At 41.2% G+C, this 23,541-nt stretch overlaps 1 long non-coding RNA gene across 4 annotated transcripts in view; it reads right to left on the bottom strand.

The window, feature by feature from the left end:
* LOC310673474 overlaps nt 1–20,696 on the bottom strand; it is a 39,648-nt gene extending 18,952 nt beyond the window's left edge. For 2 of the 4 annotated variants that reach the window (XR_014509052.1, XR_014509053.1), the window contains exons 1-2: nt 20,595–20,696; nt 19,110–19,209 (exon numbers count right to left, since the gene is read on the bottom strand). This is a non-coding gene — a long non-coding RNA (uncharacterized lncRNA). Of the gene's footprint in view, nt 1–6,696; nt 6,785–16,249; nt 16,308–19,109; nt 19,210–20,594 lie in introns of those variants that run through there. The other 2 variants (XR_014509054.1, XR_014509055.1) reach the window with 2 other exon arrangements.
* Between the last annotated feature and the right edge of the window lie 2,845 nt (nt 20,697–23,541).

Genomic DNA, 23,541 nt, shown 5'->3' with positions numbered 1-23,541 from the left:
AGATTGAATAAACTTTTTGATTTACTGCCCTAATTTCTAATTAGGTAGTTCCTCGCTATAAAGTGTTCACACAAGGAGCTATCATTTTAAAGTATCATGCCATATTAAGCAATTGTAAAATGCATATATTTTGTGTAATTACAAAGCTCATTCTCTTGTCCTCAAGAGATTTTCATGTAGAATAATAACGTGGGAAAATATACTGCTTGCTGGAGCTATTGCAGATTCTAATTTGCACCTTTCATGCTCCTTTTCATATTTTATTTACTCTGAAATGTCAACCATAACTAAAGTTGGTCCAGAAGGAATGTTAGACATTAGCCCCTTTCCCTTGGAATCTATTGTGATATTAATGTATGCCAGGGAAAGATGTATGTCTGCAAAAGAAAAATAAAGGTTTCTGTCTGAACATTGTCATTGAATAAGATCGAATTTCTGTGAGTTACATCAGTGGGCTTCAACCTTCTCAGAGCAACTCCCCCAATTCAAATGAGGTTGATTTTATTTTTTTTTTAATTAAAATTAAATTATTTCAAATATATAACAATCTATAATTTTTAAAAATTATACTTCTCTTTGTGTGCCCACATGTAGTCAGGGTTTGTGTTTGGGAACAATAGTAGTACAGAGGCTTAACTGAGTTTAAAACTTGGCCACAACTTCACTAGTTGATAGTAAAAGTAAAGGTAAAGGACCCCTGGATGGTTAAGTCCAGTCAAAGGTAACTATGCGGTTGTGGCGCTCATCTCACTTTTCAGGCCAAGGGAGCTGGCATTTGTCCACAGACAGCTTTCCGGGTCATGTGGCCAGCATGACTAAACCATTTCTGGTGCAACAGAACACCATAACAGAAACACCATTTACCTTCCCTCCGCAGCAGTACCTATTATCTATTTGCACTGGCATGTTTTCAAACAGGTAGGTTGGCAGGAGCTGGGACAGAGCAACGGGAGCTCACCCATCACAGGGATTCGAATTGCCAACCTTCTGACTGGCAAGCCCAAGAGGCTAAGTGGTTTAGACCACAGCACCACCCGCATCCCTGGTTGATAATACAAAGACTTGGCATGGGGTGAAGATCCAGTTATCAGACAGCCCAACTGCTGTCCATTGTACCCAGCCCAGCCTGAGCACAGGGACCTACCAGTGGGGAGGATTGCACAGGTTTGGGTGCACCACAGTGTGGACCCTAATTTTTATTGTTTTAAGTATCTAGCTCTCTCTCTCTCTCTCTCTCTCTCTCTCTCTCTCTCACACACACACACACACAGAAGTGCGCACACACTTCCATTCTTGCTTCAGTTCCTTCTTCCTTGCTCTCTTCCTTCTTTACCCTTCTTTCTCCCTTTCTTTGGCTCTCTCTTTTTTAAAAAAACAACACAAAGTTAAAAACCAAAATGATGGTTGTGTCTTTGGCAACTGAACTTTTGGTCCCACCCATTAGCTGAAGAGATCAATGAGTTACATGATATGAAGCAGTAAGAAATGTGGAAAAGAATAATTATTTTTATCATTTGTTTCAAATTAGGCATAACTTTGTACAGAATTCAAGCTGGCATTCATCCAAAACTTCTCCAGTGTCAGAATCATGCCCTATGGATATGTCTCACACACAACATGGAATTGGAATAACTATAAATAGTTTATAGTTGATTCCAATGAAAGCAAAGAAATTTAGAGAAGCAATAATGTTTATAGACAATAACTTATATCAATTCCAATACATTCTTTCTTAGTGTTTTTGTATTGAATTTCCTGGTTCCAATACAGGATATTTTTTTTTTTTTGCAACATTGTAAACAGAAATTATTTATACTGCAAAAATAAAATAAAAATCTATCACTCCAGCACTGTTTTCAAACACATAGCAGGGTGGTGTTGATATTCTAGATGTTTACAGGAAACTTTTCTATAAGACAACATACAGAGTTGTCTTCTAGTGAGAGCTTGTTTCCTCTAACTGGCACCATAACTCTCCAATATCACTGGCAGAAGGCATTCCCAGGTATGTGTCCTGAGAGCTTTTTAACAATTGTTACTCCCCACTGGCAACAGCTATCCAACATTTGAGGCAGAGAATATTTCCCAGCTCTTTCAGCCAGAGATGGCAAGAACTGAACTGGGACGTTGCTGAAGCCAAGCATGCACACTGCATCCTTCCCATGAGAAATTTGGAAAAGAGACATGACTCTTATGATTAGTAACTCTTAACTTCTAGAATGCACATCAACACAACCAACTGAATTTGCTTTTTAATTTTGTTTTTTAAGGGCACATGATATTTATCGGTGGTTTTTATTTTGCTATTTGTTTCAGCTGTGCTGTAATGCAGAAGAACTGCAGAGAGTGCCAAGAACTGGTCATCCATTGAGACACTCAGCAACTTCTCCAGGCCACTTCATCAGCTCCTAGGAAGCCTCAGGGAGCAAAGTGAAAAAGCCAGGCTCTGAAGCAGTGGTCTTTACTAGTGTGGAATGAGAGGGTACCTTGGAATCCCATCAGTTACAGTGTTGGTTTTTGTTCTCAGACAGCCTGAGTTCCTGAGTGAAATTATTCAAGGACTGGCATTCCTTTAGTCAAAAACTAAGAAATATTTTGCCATCGCTGAGATTGTGTTTGAACTGAGCTGACTTGCCTCCTCCTCGCCTCTCCCACTTTACTTTCCAGGAAGCTGCCGTGATGCAACCGGAGGTCAGGTGAGCATCACCATCCCACCATCAGCTACTGTCTTTGACAGTTCAAACATGCATCTCATCTCCAACCTTATTGCTGTGGAAATTGTAGTGGCTACAGCATCAAACTTATACCAGGTCTGAACATTTGTCCAGTTTCCCTAGGATTATTTACCCTAATTGAAAGAGTTCTTTCCCATTACCTGCTACCTGACCCTTTCAACTGGAAATGTGGGAGGGGCTGAACCTGGAATGTTCTGCATGCAAACCATGCATTTGACCACTGAGCTATGGCTCTCCTCAAATGTAATTAAATCATAATTGAAATTTAAATCATTTCCCGAAAGGATTAAAAGTCAAGACGGAACTTCCAAACCTCAGAATATGACTTGCAACTGCCATGTGGACATTGTGGCTGATTAGGGATAGTACTTAAACTTAACAGCTACAAAGGGCTGCATTTTTTAAAAGAAAATCAGCCATAACATTGATTTTTTAAAATAGTAAAATGCTGTCTTTTTGGCAATTATTTGTAATGAAATCAAGAGAAACAACATAAAAATGATTGCTACAAGCATTGGTCAGAGCAACAAAACCACCTGTGATATCCCCAAACCTCCAGGCAAATAGAAAGCATTTTAAGGGAATTGTAGACAACAGGAAGTATATGCAAGATTCACAAGTCTGACTGCACATACAAGAGACATTTTCTCTCGCTTCTTTTTCAGCGTCTGCAGAATATATAATATGCACTGAGAGCCCATCCATCATGTCTGTTTCATATTTATAACCTTCTGAGTCACAGACAGAAGACAAAACCATTGTAGTTTACAAAGTTATTGCAATATATAGGACAGGACAATACACCAAGAAACATCATGATACTAAGAGCTAGTTCCCACTGGGCTGCAACACTTCAGACTTCAGGCACAGGCTCACGCAATGGAATGCTTGAACCATTGGACCATAGCTGTCAACTTTTCCCTTTTATTACAAGGAATCCTATTTGGAGTAAGGGAATTTCCCTTTAAAAAAGGGAAACGTTGACAGCTATGCATTGGGCAGTAGGTGATTTCTTTCCCCATACTATCATTTGTAATAGTAATGTTGATGCTTGTAATGATGATTATGCATCTGCACTGTGCTTCTCCTACTCCTATTCTCAATAACTTGAGATCTATCCATGAACCATGTTGTGGAGCAAGCAGCAGGAACAATAAAGGGTTGGCATAGCTTACCCACCTATCTCAATATTCAGCTGATGCCCATCTCAAGCAGCTTCTTCTTCCTCCATTCTTGCATTTTAAAAAGTCTGCAACTACATACATATATTCAAGAAGTGCCTCAACAAGCTTCTGTCGACTGCTCCACACGAAATATACTTCTTTCCATACTTCTTTCCCCATCCCAATACACACACATTCTCAAAAGCTTTTCCCAACTTTTCATCCATGGCTGGATTAACTCCCAATTGCCTCCTTCACAAGGCTACCAAAACAAATCGGAAGTGAATGGGCCCTGGGGCTTCTTCTCTCTCCCCCTTTCATTTTCAAAAAGTCCATTCATAGGCATCTCCCACCTCAATTCCCCAAAAGCCCTTCCATGGGCAAAGCAAAAAGGAAAAGAACAACTCTGGTGCTTTCTCCACTCCTAACATCCTCAAAATAAATACATAAAAGGGTGACAATCACCCTCCCTCTCCTCTCCTTGTTCTGTCTTCCCACAATGTGCAACTGCCCACATTTAGTCTTCCCTGCAAAGAGAAGGAGTTAATACCACAGCCAACGCCAGAGCAAGCATAGGCAGCAAAATAAACACAGCAGCAAATGGATCAACTCCTTCTCTTTTTCACTTATCAAAGAAAATCAAGCAAAGAGGAGGCGAAGGGGTCCTAGTACTTCTCCCTATTTTTCCCTTTCATGGTCAGCAAAAAGAGAGGAGGTGAACAACCCTGGTTTTTCTTACACACACACACACACACCCTGCAACATAGCCAAAAAACTCTTCTCTCGGTTTTCTTCCCACAACAACAAGCTCCAAATAGGCTCACCCTTTCCTCCAGAGAGGAGAGCCAGGAATTGACCATCAGCACCAAGTGGACAACTTTATTTACTTTTTTCACATTGATATCTGTCAGTTTTTACAGCACCTGACAGAATGTGACTTTTGCATAACTTGAATTTTTAAACTTTTCAAACTCCCTGCTCCTTTCCCCCTCATGGTCAGAAGAAAAAATCAATACAAAGAAAGGGGAGAGAGGGGGGAATGAGAGAGAGGGGGGGGTGAATAACCCTGGTTCTTCCCCCACCTCAGCATCCTTAACCCTCTATTTGATTTATCTCAATCCTCTTTCACCCTTCCTAATATATCCCAGTCCTATCTCCATTTTTCAAAAAGGTTTGTTGTCTTTTGTTCCTATCTTAGTTACTTATTCTATTAGTCTTCAGTTAGAACAGTCACTTAGACAGTGTCACTTCCTTCTCCTGAATCCCAATTTTGGCCACAGTGTTAGGATTTGCATTTTATCTATAGCTGTACCCTCTCCCAGTCAACCCTACTCATTTATCTAGTGCTTAGCATATTATAATTCCTTCACTCCTGCCTACCTAGGCAATTATAACAACCCCATCATTGCTGTATCGGCTATATTATTTGCTCATTGTATTGCCATTTTCCACTTTAAAAAATGACCATTTTGAAATTAAACCAAACCAAACCTGGATTTATCTGTTTTCAGAGATATGCAACTTATCTTTTCTGAAAGGTTTATGCCACTGAGTGGCTGGTTTTGCATACTGCTGCTACAAAGTGCAGTTTTTTTTATTATTGTTGTTTACATAGGATTGCTGCTTTAAACTACATGTTAATGATCCTAATGCCATTTCACTGTTTATTTACTGGACGTTCCCTAAGTTTTTGGAGAGGTAGGCTGCAGCTCTTTTAAATAAATGATAAAACCTTTATCCTTTACGTGCAAAGAATCCTCTTCACCTGGGATTTTTTATAACTCTTGAGGTCATCTATCCTATATATATTTCACCCCCTCTACTGCAACACAGCTGGGCCAAGGGAAAATTTAACAAAAGCTGGATGTTAAGTTTTTCAGCAGAGAAGAAATGTATCAGTATCAACCGCAATCCTGGAGAGGTGACCACAGAACCATCAACTGTTATCAGGCTGATGATGAGATTGCAATTGTCTCTACAGGGGGTAACTGAAACCTCTCATTTCTATTCACTACTTCAGCAAAGCTTATAAAACACATTATACTGTAGAACAAATGGCTCCACTGCAGGATTTGCTTTCCTTGAAGGACAAAATCCAGACAGTCCACAGCGAAAAATAATAATACTAGTTGCCAGTTTCACTTACATTTGCTTTTTATTCCCAATCTAAGAGCTATAAGACAAAATGCTTAAATATATGCTATAAATAGGGGCATGTGGTCAGATTCCTTGCTGAACTACGCACACTGGTTGTGGCAATGCAAATTGGGCCAGGCAAGTGTGGCTTCCTTTACAGACAAACACACAAAGCAAAATGTGAGCACTTCCCTGGGGTGTGATCTTATGCTCTTGGGAGTGTGTGTGTGTGTGTGTGTGTGTGTGTGAATTATCACAGGAATAGGGTTAGCCAGCTATACTGGTCTTTCCCAGCCAATTCAAACACACATTACAAGGGCTGGCCATGTATCTCCTCCATAAATGAACTAGTCATTTCATAGAATCATAGAATTCCAACTCTACATTGGAAGGGACCCTGAGGATCTACTCCAACCCCCTACAATGCAGGACTATGCAGCTGTCCCACAGGGGATCAAACCTGCAACCTTGACATTATCAGCCCCATGCTCTAAGCAGCTGAGCTAAACTTCATGGAAGAACCTCCCGCTGTCATCTGTCATATGTGTATAGGTCATTGACTGGCACTCCATCCAACTAGGCTCCTAAGGGCTTCAGAAGTCACTGGGCCTCATGACCAGGTTGACCAGTGAATATGAAACATACTTTGAGAAGGTCAGGAGAAGGCTGTTTCATGCTGTGACCATAGGTTGAGGGAGATCTTTAGCTATAGCTGCGCTCTCCTTTCTCTTCAATTTCCAGGCACATTGCCTGCTTAGACAAGATAAAACACACAGATTGGTTAGACCACTAGGTTTATTTAGGGGCCATGTGACCATCCTTGGAAGCTTTGTTCTCACTCAGCAACATTTGCCCTCAGCAATATTATTGCATTCATTATGTATCTATTTGTTTATTGGATTGTACCCCACCTTTCACTGGAACAGTATCAGTGTGGCTTACGTATAAAACACTGCAATAGAACAGAACACAATAAAAAGGCAGTAAAACAGCAGAGTGAGCAGGTAAAAACCCATATAAAAGCAGGAGGGAAAAAAGACAATGAAAAGGCTCTCAAATTCCTTTAAAAGCATGCGAGCACAAGATTGACTCGGTTGACTAAAATGAAACAACAAAGGTGTAAGACAAGCATATCCAAAATGGGAGTTCAATCATTCAGGTGCCACCCTAAAGTGGTCCCTGATTGGCTGGAAACACTTGAAGGGGGATAGATCAGTGAGGAAAATGATGCTGAAGCAGCAGCAACCCAAGGAAAACAATGGCTCTGTAAATAGCTCTGGTGGAAAAAAAAGGGGAAAGCTAGGGTTTTTTAAGAGATTGTTTTCATCTCCTCAAGAGTACAAAATTCATCCTAAAAATGTCCATGAGCAACATTCAGGGCAACCCCACTTTTACCTCAATTCTGCATAAAGAAAGGTTTGTTATCTCTGAAAAAGTTATCCAAACAGGATTAAATAGGATGCACGTGTATCTTCTCCTAGCCTTTCTATGTGGGTGAATGTTATCCTTAGAATCCCCTGCAGGCTAGCATGGTCTGCAGTGAACAGAGCGTTGGATGCAGTTTGGACATGGGAGACCCAGTTTCTGAGAGTCTATTCAGCCATAAAGCTCCCTGGGTGGCCTTGGGCAATTCATTATGTCTTAGCCTAACCTATCTCACTGGGATGCAGGGAGCATAAATGAGATGCAGAATTGGTAGGTGCTTGCTTTGCTCGAAAATGCTACAGGAATTATTCATAAACACTGTCACTATTTCCCCCCTAGTCTAATATCTTTAAGCTGGGTCCTATTAGTATATATAACTCTATTCTGTGTATATATATATTTTAACTTTTTGACTTCATTTACATTTTTACTATATTTATTTTTAAAAATACTGCATATTTGACACCGGCAATTTAGCTTTATACACTTATGGGAACACAGGTGGGGGCTGACTGAGGTAGACTGAAGAAGGTAGGCCATTTTGGCTACACCTCCATGATAATGGGAAGACTTGGATTGGACACCATAGCCATCACATCTAGACTATGGATGTCCACACATGCACAAATTCCAGAATTATGAGCAGGTGATTCTTTCAATAAACAGCATAGTAGTGCTGCTCTCGCTGCCTGTTTCCTTTCCTGGAATGCCAGCAGGGCCCAGTTCAGGAGCACATATTGGATCTGTCTTCTTCCTCTTAAGTAGGGGTCAGGCAGTGGAAGTCTTGCTCTGCCTGAACCGTTGATTAAAGGAATCAGAAATCTTCTTGGCAAGTAACAGGCATTAAGAGAGAGGCCAGATGTCAAGCAAGTTAAAGACACATCCTTCATTAACTTTATACAGTAGAATTTGAGACTGCCAATTTAGCACTCAGAAGTGTGAAACGGAAAGGAAATTAATGACGGACTAAGGAGAAAGGCAACTTGGCTCTAGTTCTCATCACCGATCCTGTTTCTCTCCTTTCCCCCATCAAGGGCATTTTTGCTGGTCAAACATTATCCTTCCCACATCTCCTTTTTCAGTGACCATGGCTAAAGAGGGGCTGTAACCATCATTATTAGCTTTCTCTTGCCTGGCTTTTCATTCTGTCAGTACCTTCAGAATCCTGGGATTTCTGAAATCCCCACACCAATCCCTAAGCAGACACACGGGGGCTGAAGAGGGAAAAGATCAATTTTGCATACAGTTGTACATTGGAAGTTGAACAGAATCCATTCCGGAAGTCCGTTCGGCTTCCAAAACATTCCGAAACCAAAGCATGGCTTCTGATTGGCTGCAGGAAGCTCTTGCAGCTAATCGGAAGCCACGGAAGCCCTATTGGATGTTCGGATTCCAAAGAACGTTCACAAACGGAACACTCATTTCCAGGTTTGCTGCTTTCGGGAGCCAAAACGTCTGAGTATGAAGGCGCTCAGAATCCAACAGTTAACTGTATTAATGTAAGAATTACCCTGGATCTGACCAATGGTTCATTCCACCTAGTTTGTTTGTTTGTTTGTTTGTTTGGTTGGTTGGTTGGTTGGTTGTAAGTTGCTTTGGGTTCCCCTGGGCAAAATAAAGTGACTAACTAACAAACTAATGGTGGTGGTGATGTACCTGGCTGGATAAACCCAGGATCTCCCTGGACATGCAGGTACTCTATGCATATATGTCCATAAGACTTGTTTCCCATGCTTGTCAAATTCATGGCTTGGGTGCAGTCTGGGCTTACTCTGCACAGGTCCAAAACCCCTCACCATGTGCATTTAAATTACATTGATAGTAAAATTATCAAATTGTGTTGCTATGACTCTTTGACACAAAGCATCCAGGGGCAGGGGAAAGGCTGATCTGGATTGGGAGACTTTACACCAGTTCCATCCCTAACCTTCCTGTGTTGAGTGGAAAGGTCTGAAGGAGGATTGTAAGCATGTTCAGATGCACAGTCATCAACTGAAGGTGCACAATGAGGCTGGGAGCTCAAAGAAGCACACAGTTCTTCTCCCCCCTCCCATCCATTTTATCCTCAAAACAACCTTATGAGGTAGATTAGCCCGAGAGACAGACACTTGTCCAAGCTCACACAGCAACCTTTGTGTCTGAGTGGGGATTTGAACACGAGTCTCCCCAATCTTAGACTTACAGTACGGTACAATGGTTATGGGGTATCTCAAAGATGTGATGCAAGATTCTATGATTCTAAGTAACTTCAGCAAAGGCTAGGTATAGCAGAGCTGTGCAGACTGAGAAGTTTTAATATTTGTATTCTGTGCTGATTTTGTTCTTCTTTTCCCATTTGCATTGGTGCTTCCCTCTCAGCTTGTATTATAGTGATTATAGCCAGTGAAATTAGAAGTGGCTCGGCCTTACTCTGCCTTCAAACTAGTGGATGGTTACCCATTGCACAACTGGGAATGCGTTTCACAAATTCGTGAACTTCACAAGGAATAAGAAAAAGGGTTTTCAGCCTCATTAAATCTGTTTGATGAAATGCCACTTTCTTGAAGAGAGAATCCCTTTAGCTAGTTCTATACTTGTCCTCACAACCCACATTACAGTTACTCTTAGCTACTTTCAACATAATACCTGCAACCCCTTAGCCACTTTTAGAATATTTCCTATGGGTAATGCTTTCCAACATGAAAGAATTGACCTTATGCAAGGAGGATCCTGATCCTGACCAGGAATAAAAGAACCAACTCACCGGCTGACTTTCAAACAAACTGTACTGTGTGGCACTTAATTATGTACATCATGCTACTTCACAAGAATATAAGGTCTCTACAACCGGGGGCGGGGGGGAGGGGGGAGTTGGATCAGTTTCTAGATTGTATCTGCAAATATCTACCTCGAAAGCTGGGTGTGAAAGGAAAAGGGTGATATTTTGAGGATTTCACAAGCCTATTTTTCCTCTGCAGAAGGAGCTATGCTGGGCATTATTTGTTTGCCAGTTAATGCTGAAGCCTTGAGCATAGCATTTAAAGGCCTGGCCTTCAATTTTATTTCTATATCAGTGGAGGCTGGTCCTATAGGGAGAAAGGGGCACAGCAATAGCTCAGTTGGTTAGAGTGCGGCGCTGCTAACACCAAGGTTGCAGGTTTGATCCCTGTATGGGACAGCTGCATATGCCTGCATTGCAGGGGGTTGGATTAGACAATCCTCAGTGTCCCTTCCAACACAAAAACTCTATGGTTTTATGATTCTATGTGACCCACTGACAGTCTTGATTCTTCCAAGCCCCCCTGCTTCCCTTCTTACATACAACTACTTCAGAAGAGTAGACCTGACTCTCAGCTCTCCTCCTGCCATAGCTGTCAACTTTCCCTTTTTTTGCAGGAAATTCCCTTATTTCAGCGCCATTTCCCGCTACTTCCTTCTGCTATACCGGATTGTTAGATATCCCATAGACTGTCTCTGGGACAGGTGAGGCTGCTGATCCCCTTTTTCAAATCTGAAAGTTGACAGGTATGCTGCTGATCTCTTATTTTCGAGGCTGCTGATCCCTTATTTTCAAATCTGAAAGTTGACAGCTATGCCTCCTGGTCCGTGTCACCCTTGCAGAATTCAACAAGGAGGAGGCCAATACTAGACTGCGTTGGCTCCACCTGTCATTGACTCTGGCTCCACCTAGTGTTGGCCTTCCTGCCTCCTGCCCTACCAGTCCGAAAGGGCACCAGACATCCCTGCACCATTTTACTTGAGCCATTACTGGTGTCCAATTGTTTGCAAAAAGAGAGACTCCCTTGCCTTAGCACCAACTAATTAATAAAACACACACATCCATTATTTACAGCTATATCAATACAGCTATAGAGAGAGCATACCACTGACAAGCCGCTGTGTGTGTTTAATTGCTTATTTCACATTCTTTAAAACATGATGGCAATACAAAACATCTCTCCCTGCTCTGTGTTTGTATGTTTTGCACTCTCACAAGACAATAAAAGCAACCCAGTGTCCCCCAGCCACTCCATTTACAGCTAATTTCCAAGAAGGGCAGAGCAGAAGCAATAAAGCATTTAAAACACACAGCCGCAATCTTTATTTACAATGTATGTTTGCTGAGAACTGTGTCTAGCAATGTTGCAGAAACTCATCTTGAATGGATACCTGCAGCACTCTAGTGGCCAGTCTTCAAAAATGCAGCATTACAGCGAAAGTGAGGCAAAAACGATCAAGAGCTTTTTTTGTATGCATGTTACAAAAAGACTGCAATTATATCACACAGTTCTATCTATGAGTAAGTCCCATTGAAGTCGACAGGGCTTGCTTCTGAGGACACATGTACATTAACAACATTGTGAATGTATTAAAACAAATATGGAAACATATTTGAAATGTTCTATCAGGCCCAGATAACATTTGAGCTTTGCTCAGGGTGTCATATTACCAAAGTCCACCCCAGTCTCAGTGAATGCTAACATTCACCTGTGAATCTCAATGTTCACCAAATTTGGGGCATTTAGTGTAAGACACTGATGCACATTTAATCATTTGATATTAGGTGACACATCTGAAAACATGTGATGTTATCATTTCTCCAGAGTGATTCAGCTGAGTCAAACACTTAATGGCATCAAGTTTTCTCTTCTGCATGTGAATTCAAAGCTATTTTGAGTGAAAATTGTTTTATTTTGCAACAATTCAGCAACTTGATGTTTCATCAGGATGACTAAATTCCTGAGTGTTTTACATAACTCACTTCACTTTACCAAATGTCTATATAAGGTGAGAAGCAGAATTTCTGTCCATAACAGGAATATTAATCTTTTTTTAAGCCAATGCAACATATTTTCCAACTCAGGTGATGCCTGGTTAATATGATGAATCTTCTACTACTTCCCTTGGGAGGCTATTAAATAACCAAATAGTTCTCTCAATCACCAAGTCTTTAAATATTCAGCTGTTTTTTTCTGCTTTAATTTTGTTCCATTTATCTAACTGGCATTGCAAAACTCCCCAAAAGCATTTAAGCTCTTTTATAAAAGGAAAAGTGGTTCAAAGAGATTTGGCACTATTTTAATGTGGAATTCTTTCCCTAGATGCACATGAATACTCTTTCCATGGCTAGAATAATCTGGTACCCAATTTAGCTATGAGAATTAGGATATGGTTTGATTGATTGACCTTTTATCTACAAACCTGTGGGGAAGCCGAAAGGAAGGCAATAGTAATGTATTATTCAAAAAGGATAATTGCATAGTGATAACACATAGATAAAAGGTCCAAAATAATATAATTGTAACAGTGAGACAACTGTCTAGGCCAATGATTGCCATCCTTTTTGGGCCCATGGATACATTTGCAAACTGAGGAAATTGTCTATCCTTCTCTCTCTCTCTCTCTCTCTCTCTCACCAACCCACCCACCCCCTAGTCTATTGGCTAAAAAGCATGTTTCTTCCAAACCTAATTTCACAGGGTAGGAGACACTCTGCAGGCCTCAGTGAAGGCCTTTTGAGGTACACATGTATCCATTAATGCCATGTTTGTGACCCTTGCTCTAGGCAATCCAGCTAGGAAGAGGAGGATGGTGATAATGTGATAGCAGAAGGCAAAAGTCCTCTAGGGATGTGATCTTTAATAAACATACTACTTGAGATCTCCATACTTAAGAGCACACTTCAATGAATGTGATTGTTCATATATGTAAACTAACAACCTTTCTCTCCATGATACTTTGCCTCTTAGCCTTTTTGATTGCAAACAAACAAAATACAGCAGAAAACCCATCACCAAACAGCTAAAGTTTTACCTCAGGTTCCATTTTCTTCCTGAATCAACATGGCCTCACTTCTTTGTACTTCCTGCTATCATTTAACCCTCCTGATCCTCCATATTGCTTCTGTAAGGCCTGTGCTCTCTTTTCAGCTTTACCTTATCCACTGTACTTGAATTATAAATCCTCTGGGCAGGGAGCAATTCATTGTATGTGTGAGGGCTGCAAGCAGGTTAAGAACCCTTTAAGTCCGCCTTCCCAACTCAGGTGCCTTCTGAATTTTTGGGACTACAATTTCCATTAGTTCCAGCCAACAAGGCCAGTGGTCAGGAAAGTTGGGAACTGTAGTCCAAAACATCTGGATGGCACCAGGTTGGGTTAGGCAGCTTTAATGTCTGGATAAGAATGCTGATTTGTTTGTTTGTTTATTAAATATTTCTTGGTTAATAAAAGTACAGTGGCACATTGGTTTATGAACTTAATCCATTCCAGAAGTCCATTCTTAAACCAAAGTCCATTCTTAAACCATTCTTAAAATTAAAGCAGAAAAAGCATTCTTAAACCATTCTTAAACCATTCTTAAACCATTCCAGAAGTCCATTCTTAAACCAAGGCCTGCTTTCCCATAGCAGTGGGGGACTCAATTTACAAATGGAACACACTCAACAGGAAGCGAAACATGTTATTATTCCAAGGCAAGGTTCACAAACCAAAACACCTACTTCCAGGTTTGCAGCGTTCTTAATCCAAGTTGTTCATAAACTATGCTGTTCTTAAACCAAGGTGCCACTGTATGTGCAATGTCTCTTTTTTCAAGTTACATCTTCTACAGATCAGTTTCATTTGTTGAGACATTAGTGTTACATTAGGAAGAAAAGGGGGAAAGAGGTGGAGGGTGCCTGATGAGTGAGGGTGGGGTTGGGTGGTGATGTTTCTATTCTACTTAATGTATGTGTGGGGTTTTGTATCATCATCACTTGTGCAGGTTCTCTTTGCTATTCGCTTGTGTTCGTTTGGTGGTGAGAGAGGTTGGGGTAGGCCTAGGGTGTTGTTGCTTGCTTGTGATTGGCTGTGGTGAACTTTGTTTTCATGTGTGAGTGGTATGTGTGTGTGTTTTTGTACCAGGTTAGCCGTATTGATTCATATGCTGTTGGCGGATTTTTGTCATTGTCTTGTTGGGCTGTTTATGTGATAAAGGGGGGCCATACCAGAGTGAAGGTGTCTTCTTCTATTTGTCCCCATGTCAGTTTTAGTTTATTGGTTAGTTTTTCTAATAAGGCTGTTTCCCATACTATTTGATACCATTGGTCCATGCTTACTCCTGACAGGTCTCTCCAGTGTCTGGCTATGATGTTTCTGGCTGCTGAGGGTAGGTTCACCCCACATGTTATAATTTACCTTTACTGGAAGGCAACTATAGGTGTTAATCCAGAGAAAAGGACAGAAAGGAGAAACCCTCAAACAGGGCTGGATGTGGATGTGGGGAGAGGCAGAGCAACAAAAATCCAGTTTGCTCTCTTCCAGTGCTTTGATTTCCTCCCAAGCTTCTTATTCCCCACACAAACGGCAACTTCTGATGATAGCAAAATGAATACAACCCTGCCTTTTAAAATAAGCTACAAATGAAACAACAAAAAAGGCCCAGACAAAATCCATCTCGACACCTGCCCACCTGTCAGCTACATAAAACCAATCTGCTGAAGCAATAGACATCAGCCGCTGAAGCAAGCCCACTACAAAAGGAAATAAGTTACAGTTTTCTTCAGACATTTTAGTCATTCATCTCCCCTAAGCCCCTGCGGAATAAGCTCTACCTGTAATGTGAGACACTACTAGAATCTCTGCTTCACCCAATGATAGTAGCAATCTATTGTTTCTGAACTATGTTGTCCCTTGAGTTATATCTCAGCTCATGCATTTTTGATCTGTGTGACAATCGTTGTAGCATCACGCCTACAACAGAGGAAATAAGACATTGCTGCTACGGTTTCTGAGTTTCTTCAACATTTTGCTGCAGCCTCATATAAAATGCAATCAATTAAACAACAATAAAACCAAGGCAAAAACTGGAAAGCAGCTATATCTAGTTCAGACTGGGATCCAGAATATACACCTGTATTTGAAGCAGTATATGGTGAAGCAGAGTTTCATGTGTGTAAACACACAGGGACACATAGTGGACACATCCTGGTGCATACTGACTGGTGGCCTGCCAATAACAATGCATGTTTCTGAATGTTTACAAACATATGTCACCTTTTCAAATGTGATGGTATTTGCCACTGCTGAGTGCCAGTGCAATGTAGTGATAAGTTGACTTAAGACCAGTAAGACCTGGTCATCCTCAGCACCAGCCTTAGAGAGGAGCTGCAGCTTATTTGGTTAGCTCCACCTTCCATTCTACCTGAAGCTGCCCTTGGCCTGGTTGAGAGGCTCCAGCTGAGGCCAAACTATTGATGGGGACAGACTATCACCAGTGCATAACTCTGGTGCTTAAATGCTTACATTGACTGGTCATACACTACCAGACCATGTTCAGGGTTCTTGTATTAATTTGCAAGGTATTTAATAACATGGGTCCAGGATACCTCAGAGAGTGCCGTGTGCTTCACATTCCTGGCCTCATCCCACAAAGAGGGGATCCCCCTCCTCAAAGTATGATGACAGATCTCTTAGGAAGAAAGAGTTAGTTAGACATAGGCACATGGCAGAGGGGTTCATGAAGAGAATACCCAGCGCAAGCTGCTTGAATTTGAAACCAGGCAGTAGATTCCCATATCATTGGGCTAACTTTTAGATTCACTTTCTTAGCTTTTGAACAAGTTCAGAATCCTTGCAGTTGGTAATGAAAGTGAAAGAATGGCAGACCAAAAGCAGCAGACTGCTAATATTTTCCCCTACCAGACTGCCAGGAGAATCACAGTTTCAGTTTATTCTCCAGCACATAAAAGACCAAGTATCCACACAAAGCATCTGAAGATACTTCTCCACTGTGACCTACTTGCAGCAGGAGCAGAAGGACAATGGTTTTGGAATAATATCTGATTGTAGCATGTCTGCTGTCAATGAATCCTTTTGAAAGGGCATCCTTCTAAAGGAAATGAAAATGCAGGACTGCTGAGGTATTGCTTTGAAGAAAAGTCCAAGATACAGAACAGTATTTTGTACAATAGTTTCTTCACACTACCATTCATTGTTTGGTTAGAAAAATGGGGTTATTTTCTAGATGATTTCTCTTTCCAAGTCAATGTAAGCACTTCTACTCATGAAAGGTAGGGTCCCAGGTTTCTTCTAATCTACTTACACACACATTGCAGCCATTCATAAAAGGTGCACCTGAGTCCTAGGTAACCCTTTGGAACTGAATGTAATTCAATAGAAGGCTGTAGTGGGTGGTGGTGCCCAGCCTTGTGTGAGTGGAAGTGTTTTCTGTTAGTGCAACACCAGTGCTGGATACAACCCTTAACTCCATGCCTTCCCCCACTACGTACCCTCCAGATGCTTCAGACTACAAATCTCATCTGTGATGGTGCTGGCTAGGTCTGTCATTCAAAACATTTGGAGGACACCTGGTTGGGGAAGGCTGCCCTAGCATACTACCCCCTCTCCCATTCCAGTTAATAGAAGTGCCATAACTTCTGCATTACCAAACAAAGAGAAATGGCATGACTGCCTCCACAGTACAACTACAGGGTTCATGTGATGGGAAAGGGTGGAAACATGTAGGTTGACCTGATTTCCCTTTTAGGAAAGGTCTGGTTTAAAAATGCACGCAACTCGAAAGCTTTCTACTAATTTCCTATGAAGTAAAATATATTTATAGAGTAAGAATAGGAAAATCAAATCGACAAATATTCTGAAAATGGACTCCTCAGAGGACAATGGCTAGAATCACAAATATGTAATCTTGACCTGCAAACAATAGAAAACTTCATATCACCATCTATGATAGGCATGCTTACACCAGACCAACACTCATTCCTCAATAGCCCAATACAAGAATCCGAGATATTGACCACTATCAAAAGGCTAAACCATGGGAAATTCCCAGGTCCCGGTGGATTCAGTGCCACATTCTACAAAAAGTTTAACGTTGAACTTGCTCCATGGCTCACTAACCTTTTTAACAACATACTTGAAGGCAGTTCTATTACTGAATCCTGGAGACACTCTGTCAGGGAACTGCCATTGGAGCAGGAGGAGGTGAGAGGGCTCCCGGATGATGGTGGAGAGGGTCCCAGTAGGAGGAGGGATAGCCCATACGCGGGGGAAGGAAATCAGCGCAACACCAGTGGAGAAGGGGAGGAGATAGAGGAAGCGGAGGGGTGGCTCCAGGACTCTTCGCAGGAGACAAGCGGAGAGGGGACAAGTGCTCCTTTGCCCACACCCACCTTGCGCAAAAAGCTTTCGCGCAGGCAACGGGGGAGGAGATTGGGCGTCAAGCAGCTTTTATGTTGGAAGCGGTTTAAGAAACGCCTACTGACGGATTCTGCCAGCGACTGAGGCAGCCACGAGATAGAGGCTGCTCTGTCAGAAAAGGTTCAACCATGCAAGCTAGCCATGAGTAAAGGCAACTTACGAACAAGCAATCCCTAGAACCATTACACACTCCAAGACAGTGTTCCTATGTAAACCTGATAAGGACCCAACTCTTGTAGGATCTTACTGATTTCCTTAATTAATTAGGATGTAAAAATATTGTCAGCGGTAATGGTAAAGAGGTTGAATGTGTTTAAAGGCACACTGACATCCCCCAATCAAACAGGAGTTATACCAAAGCAATACATATGATACTCTTTCTGCTGAGCCTTGAACACCACCCATAATTTTCCCCCAAGCAGAATCCAGACAGTCTTCATTTCCTTGGATACATTCAATGCCTTCGACAGAGTTGAATGGAGCTTTATTACATTTTTGTTAAACAAAATGATTTGGGGGGAGAGGGAAATTCCTCCACTTTGTAGACAAAATGAATTTATTTATTTATTTTTAAAAAAAACAACACCTCAGAAACAATCTAATGAATGGACAGCTCCTTGGCAATCCGACTACAGCAAGGTACTAAACAAAGTTGCCTGTTGTCCCCCGCAACTCTTTGCACTAGTGATCAAAACCCTGGCAAACAACATCAGAAATGGCGGCAACATTTAAGGCATAACATCAGGAATAAGCTCACATACCAGCAATCTGTTTGCAAATGATGTCTTAATAATGGCAGAAAATCCCAATAGAGCACAGCCAGCTCTTCAATCCATTTTACTGCAGTTTCATGCAGCAGCAAGACTCAAAGCAAATAATTCAAATTCCACAATAATGACCTTCAATATTCTTAGAGAAGCAAATAAAACAAAAACAAAAAAACCCACAAAAACCCCACCTGCAAACCTTGTCTGGCTTCCAGCCATGTTGTGGATGGTTCAGATAAGTGGGGGTGATGCTAACTAAAGATTTAAAGTATCTTTACAAAAGAAATCACACCAGTCTTGCTTTCAAACTAAAATCTGACCTTTGCAGGTGCAGGTGGCAACAGAGTCCTTTCATGGCTTGGTCACATTGCCATCCTCAAAATGACCACCTTACCTTGCTTTCTATTTTTATTCCAAGTTCTACCAATAGACATTCCAACCAAGACCCTCAAGAAGTAGTAACACACAATGGAACTCTATGCCAACAAAGGCAAGCACAACAAATCAGCCAAAATTACTGTCTATAGACTTAGATCTTAGACTTAGACCTTCCAACTAAAGCAAATGATCCACATCATCAGAGGTTCGGACATTCCCTGGATAAGAATAGAGTCCTCACCACAATCATTAACAATACAAGGCCTTCCTTTATTGCCCTTGTCCCGGAATGCAGTCAAGAAAATTAAAATTCCATTCTTAAGACTTACCTTCTTGGTCTGGAAATGTTGAGCTCCTCTTCTGGTACCCCTTCTATCTATGGCTTTCCCTTTCCTAACTCGTCCGAGCTTTTGACAATAGGATAAGTATCTATAATATAAAGAATGGGTATTCAGACTTCACAATCTTCTTCCTAGAGGCAAATCCATTGAAAAAGAAGCACTAGCAGTCAGGCATCTTCTACACATGGTTGTGGGATTTACCAATTTGTTCATTTGCACACAAACTCTACAACCAAGTACAACCTCTGAGATCTCAAACTACATTTGAACACCTCTGCCCCTGCCCTGGGCTAGAAAAGGATGGCTCCCCAAATTTATAAACTCCTGTTTGACCTACAGGTGGGGTCCATCTACAACTCTTAGATCCCAGTGGGATCATTTGTTGCACTTTTATCATTTCTCTTACACTTTTTAAAAACAGCATTCCATATTTAGTCTTCAAGAGCACGGTGATTTTCAATAGTACTACAGTGGTACCTCGGGTTACATACGCTTCAGGTTACATACGCTTCAGGTTACAGACTCCACTAACCCAGAAATATTACCTTGGGTTAAGAACTTTGCTTCAGGATGAGAACAGAAACCGTGCAACAGCGGCAGCAGGAGGCTCCATTAGCTAAAGTGGTACTTCAGGTTAAGAACAGTTTCAGGTTAAGAACAGACCTCCGGAACGAATTAAGTTCTTAACCCGAGGTACCACTGTACTACATAATGGAAGTTTTCTTTCTGCTTCAAGTGGAACAGAGAGATGCTTCACGCCCAATGGTGCAGTGGGATTAGTCACATGGTCAAATCTAAACGCAAAGCAGCTTGGGACTTCAGGTGTTAGCCTCACTGACATCAAAATGAAAAGGTATATTGCTTAAGCATTATTTTACAGTTGCAGCCTTTGTTTGATTGTTTTGCAAAATCTTCCACTTATACAGAACCAACAGTTTATATTTGTCCATATTAGACTGCTCCCGGTGAGAGAATATAACATCCTGATTGTATGACTGTGAATCTCCATTTCAATTTTTACATTTTTAAAAATTACCTGTTTGCTTGGTTTCCACAGTATTTTCTGTTGCATCAAATAAAAATAATCCTTCTTATTTCCTCTTTCCCGCTATGAAAAATACGGGCAATATAATAGAGCTCAGATAACATGCTATGAGGAATTGTACACATTTAAATGAAGGCATATACTTCAAACCCAGAATCCTAGTTAAGTGGTCTCAGGAACCTCGACTCATTCATCTCACCCTGGCTGAGAGAAAAATAGTACAGTGTCTTGTGAATATGCAAATTACTGAGTATTAATTACCTCCAGCAGCCATATATTCCAAGTTTAAGTGTTAGAACTCAGCCAAGGCAATAAGACCAAATCAGGTCTGTCTTCGTAATTTACATTTTTATAGTTCTTCCTAAAGCAATCCAGAATTGACTTTTACTGCCATGAGAGGGCATAAGCTAGTATATAAATGTACTTACTACACTTGTTATAGATGTTGCTTTTAAACAGGGCTACACTATTCAACTGTTTTAAACACTGTGTAACATCCTGGAGTAAAAACTAGCACCGGTGAAAGTAGAGCACCTGAAGGAACAATAAAATGAGTAACCAATCAGTCCTGTGCATGTAAAATCCCACAGGTCTGATAGGGGCATAACCCTACATTACAGTACAAAGGCTTGCAGCTAAACTCCCAACAGCTGAGAGGAGATCAAGGGCAGTACTACACATTGCCTCATCAAACTGTGTTCCAAAATGTTAATACACCCTGGAAGTCGTTGTGGTGTATTGGTTAGTGTATCAGGCTGGGAGAGCAGGGTTCAAAGACCCACTCAGCCATGACCACCTTTCATCCAAAGATCACAGGCTGGGAACAACATAAAAATGTGTTGCTCTCAGACTGAGCCTCATAGCAGCTTCAACTCACAACATAGAATCATAGAATCATAGAGTTGGAAGAGACCACAAGGGCCATCGAGTCCAACCCCCTGCCAAGCAGGAAACACCATCAGAGCACTCCTGACATATGGTTGTCAAGCCTCTGCTTAAAGACCTCCAAAGAAGGAGACTCCACCACACTCCTTGGCAGCAAATTCCACTGTCGAACAGCTCTTACTGTCAGGAAGTTCTTCCTAATGTTTAGGTGGAATCTTCTTTCTTGTAGTTTGGATCCATTGCTCCATGTCCGCTTCTCTGGAGCAGCAGAAAACAACCTTTCTCCCTCCTCTATGTGACATCCTTTTATATATTTGAACATGGCTATCATATCACCCCTTAACCTCCTCTTCTCCAGGCTAAACATGCCCAGCTCCCTTAGCCGTTCCTCAACAGGTAGCTGCACTTTCACTGATAGGTGTTTCTCCATTTAAAGGAGTCCAGTCTTCTGCAGGTGTTTACTGGATGACGGGTGGTATACAAATTAATTAAATAAATAATAAAAATGCACAGCATCTCTAAACTGATTTAGAATTGCTAGAGGACTTCAGGAGAATTATACTTGAGTCATATCTCCTACAATGCAAGTTATGAGCCAGGAAAATTGCAAGATTCAGTTCCATCATTAATCTTCACCTCTCCCTCACCTGCAATATGGGGATAATAGCATTGACCCACCTTATAGGAATAAGGACTGTTATAAGAATTGCTAGGATTACAGATGTGAAATGTGTCAAACACTTGAAATGAGCTAAAATAAATGCTAAGTATTATTATGCATCTGAAGAAATAGGCTGCTACTGATTAAAGTTCACACTGCAGTAAATCTTGTAAGTGCTGAAGCATTTGGGGGGGGGAGGTTCTTTCTCTTTGTAGACTAATGAGGCTCATGTGTGTGTTTTTTTTAAAAGGCAGTTAACAATTGATACTCAGTGTTGATCTGTTTGAGGTGGCAATGGACATGCTAGCAGGAAGCAGCACCATTTCCTATGGAAAAGGAGACCACACTTCCACATCACTGAGCTTAATCCTTGTTTTCACAGAAGTCAGTTATCAAATAATCACACGCAGTATTTCACACGCAGTATTTCAACATATATTTAACATATATTCAAATAATCATATATATATATAACATATATTCAAATAATCACACGCAGTATTTCAACATATATTTTAAAATATATTAAATTTGTCAGTTGCATTATCTTGGCCAGAGCAACCCAAAGCAACTTATAACCAAACAAATAGACAATAAACCTCACACAGGTACATTAAAAACAAGAGGAAAGAGAAATACATTAAAAACATTCCACCCGCTTCTAAAAAGCCACTGATACTTCATGGCCAAAGGTCTGGTTATAGAGAAAAGTTTTTGCCTGGCACATAAAAATATATAATGATGGCACACAGCGAGCCTCCCTGGAGAGAGCACTCAACAAAGAAAAGGCCTATTCTTGTGTTGCCACCCTCCAAATCTCTAATGGAGGGAGCACATGAAGAAGGGCATCAGATGATGAACATAGGGTCCAGGTCAGTTGATATGCGGAGAGGTGGTCCTTGAGGTATTGCAGTCCTGTGCCGTTTAAGGATTAATCGGTCGAAACCAGCACTTTGAATTGGCAGCCAGTGCATTTGGGCCAGGATTGGTGCCATATGCTTAGATAGATAGATAGATAGGTAGGTGGGTGGATGGATAGATAGATAGATAGATAGATAGATAGATATGAATAGCCTCTGTCTGTCTTATAGTTCAATCTCTAGTTTGTTTTTAGTGTTGCACAAATAAAATGAAACTAATGGAAACTATGGCAACACACTAGATATCAGTTTACTAGTACCCGTTTATCCCTATGTGAAGCCAGGCTTTCCATTTCATTTGTTCCTTGAAAAATACTACTGCTTGCAAAATGTTCAGGTGGTGGAAGCGTTACATGGGTATATCAGACTTTGACACCTCTGGAAAACCTGTCTACAAACCATGGCTATGCTAGGGATGGGAGGAGAAAGCCCAGAGGCATCCAGCACTGAGAAGTATTGTAAAGCAAATTGGGCATTTCCTAAGTGCAGTTATTCTGACTCTCTCTCTCTCTCTCTCCTTTCTGAAGAGCAGCTCTCTCCCCTTGTATTATGCTGCAAGTTTTTTCTATAAATTTGGAGGAGTTTGAAAAGCAGACTGTGATGTGACACTGTGGGAGGAAGATGGGTTGCTGCTTAAAATGAAAACAAGAGATCCACACCTCCATGAGCAGATCTCACCTTGTACTACCTTTGATCACAGCCACCATGCATAATCCAGAAGGCACTATTTCTAAGTATGTGGGGGGAATCCTTCATTTTGAATCAAGGCTCCCACAGTTGGAGTTCACCAACAATATGTGATGATGAGAAGTGGAAGGCGCAAACTTCCCCATTCCAAGAAGTGCTCCCATTCTGAGTCAGACCCAGGTCCATTTGCGTCTGAGGCCAAGTCAAATGGGGCTTAATCTG

The sequence above is a fragment of the Podarcis tiliguerta genome, assembly GCF_965153285.1.
Source record: "Podarcis tiliguerta genome assembly, chromosome: 3".
Classification (NCBI taxonomy): domain Eukaryota; kingdom Metazoa; phylum Chordata; class Lepidosauria; order Squamata; family Lacertidae; genus Podarcis; species Podarcis tiliguerta.
The sequence above is the reverse complement of the archived record's forward strand: the minus strand, read 5'-3'. Positions and strand labels throughout refer to the sequence as shown.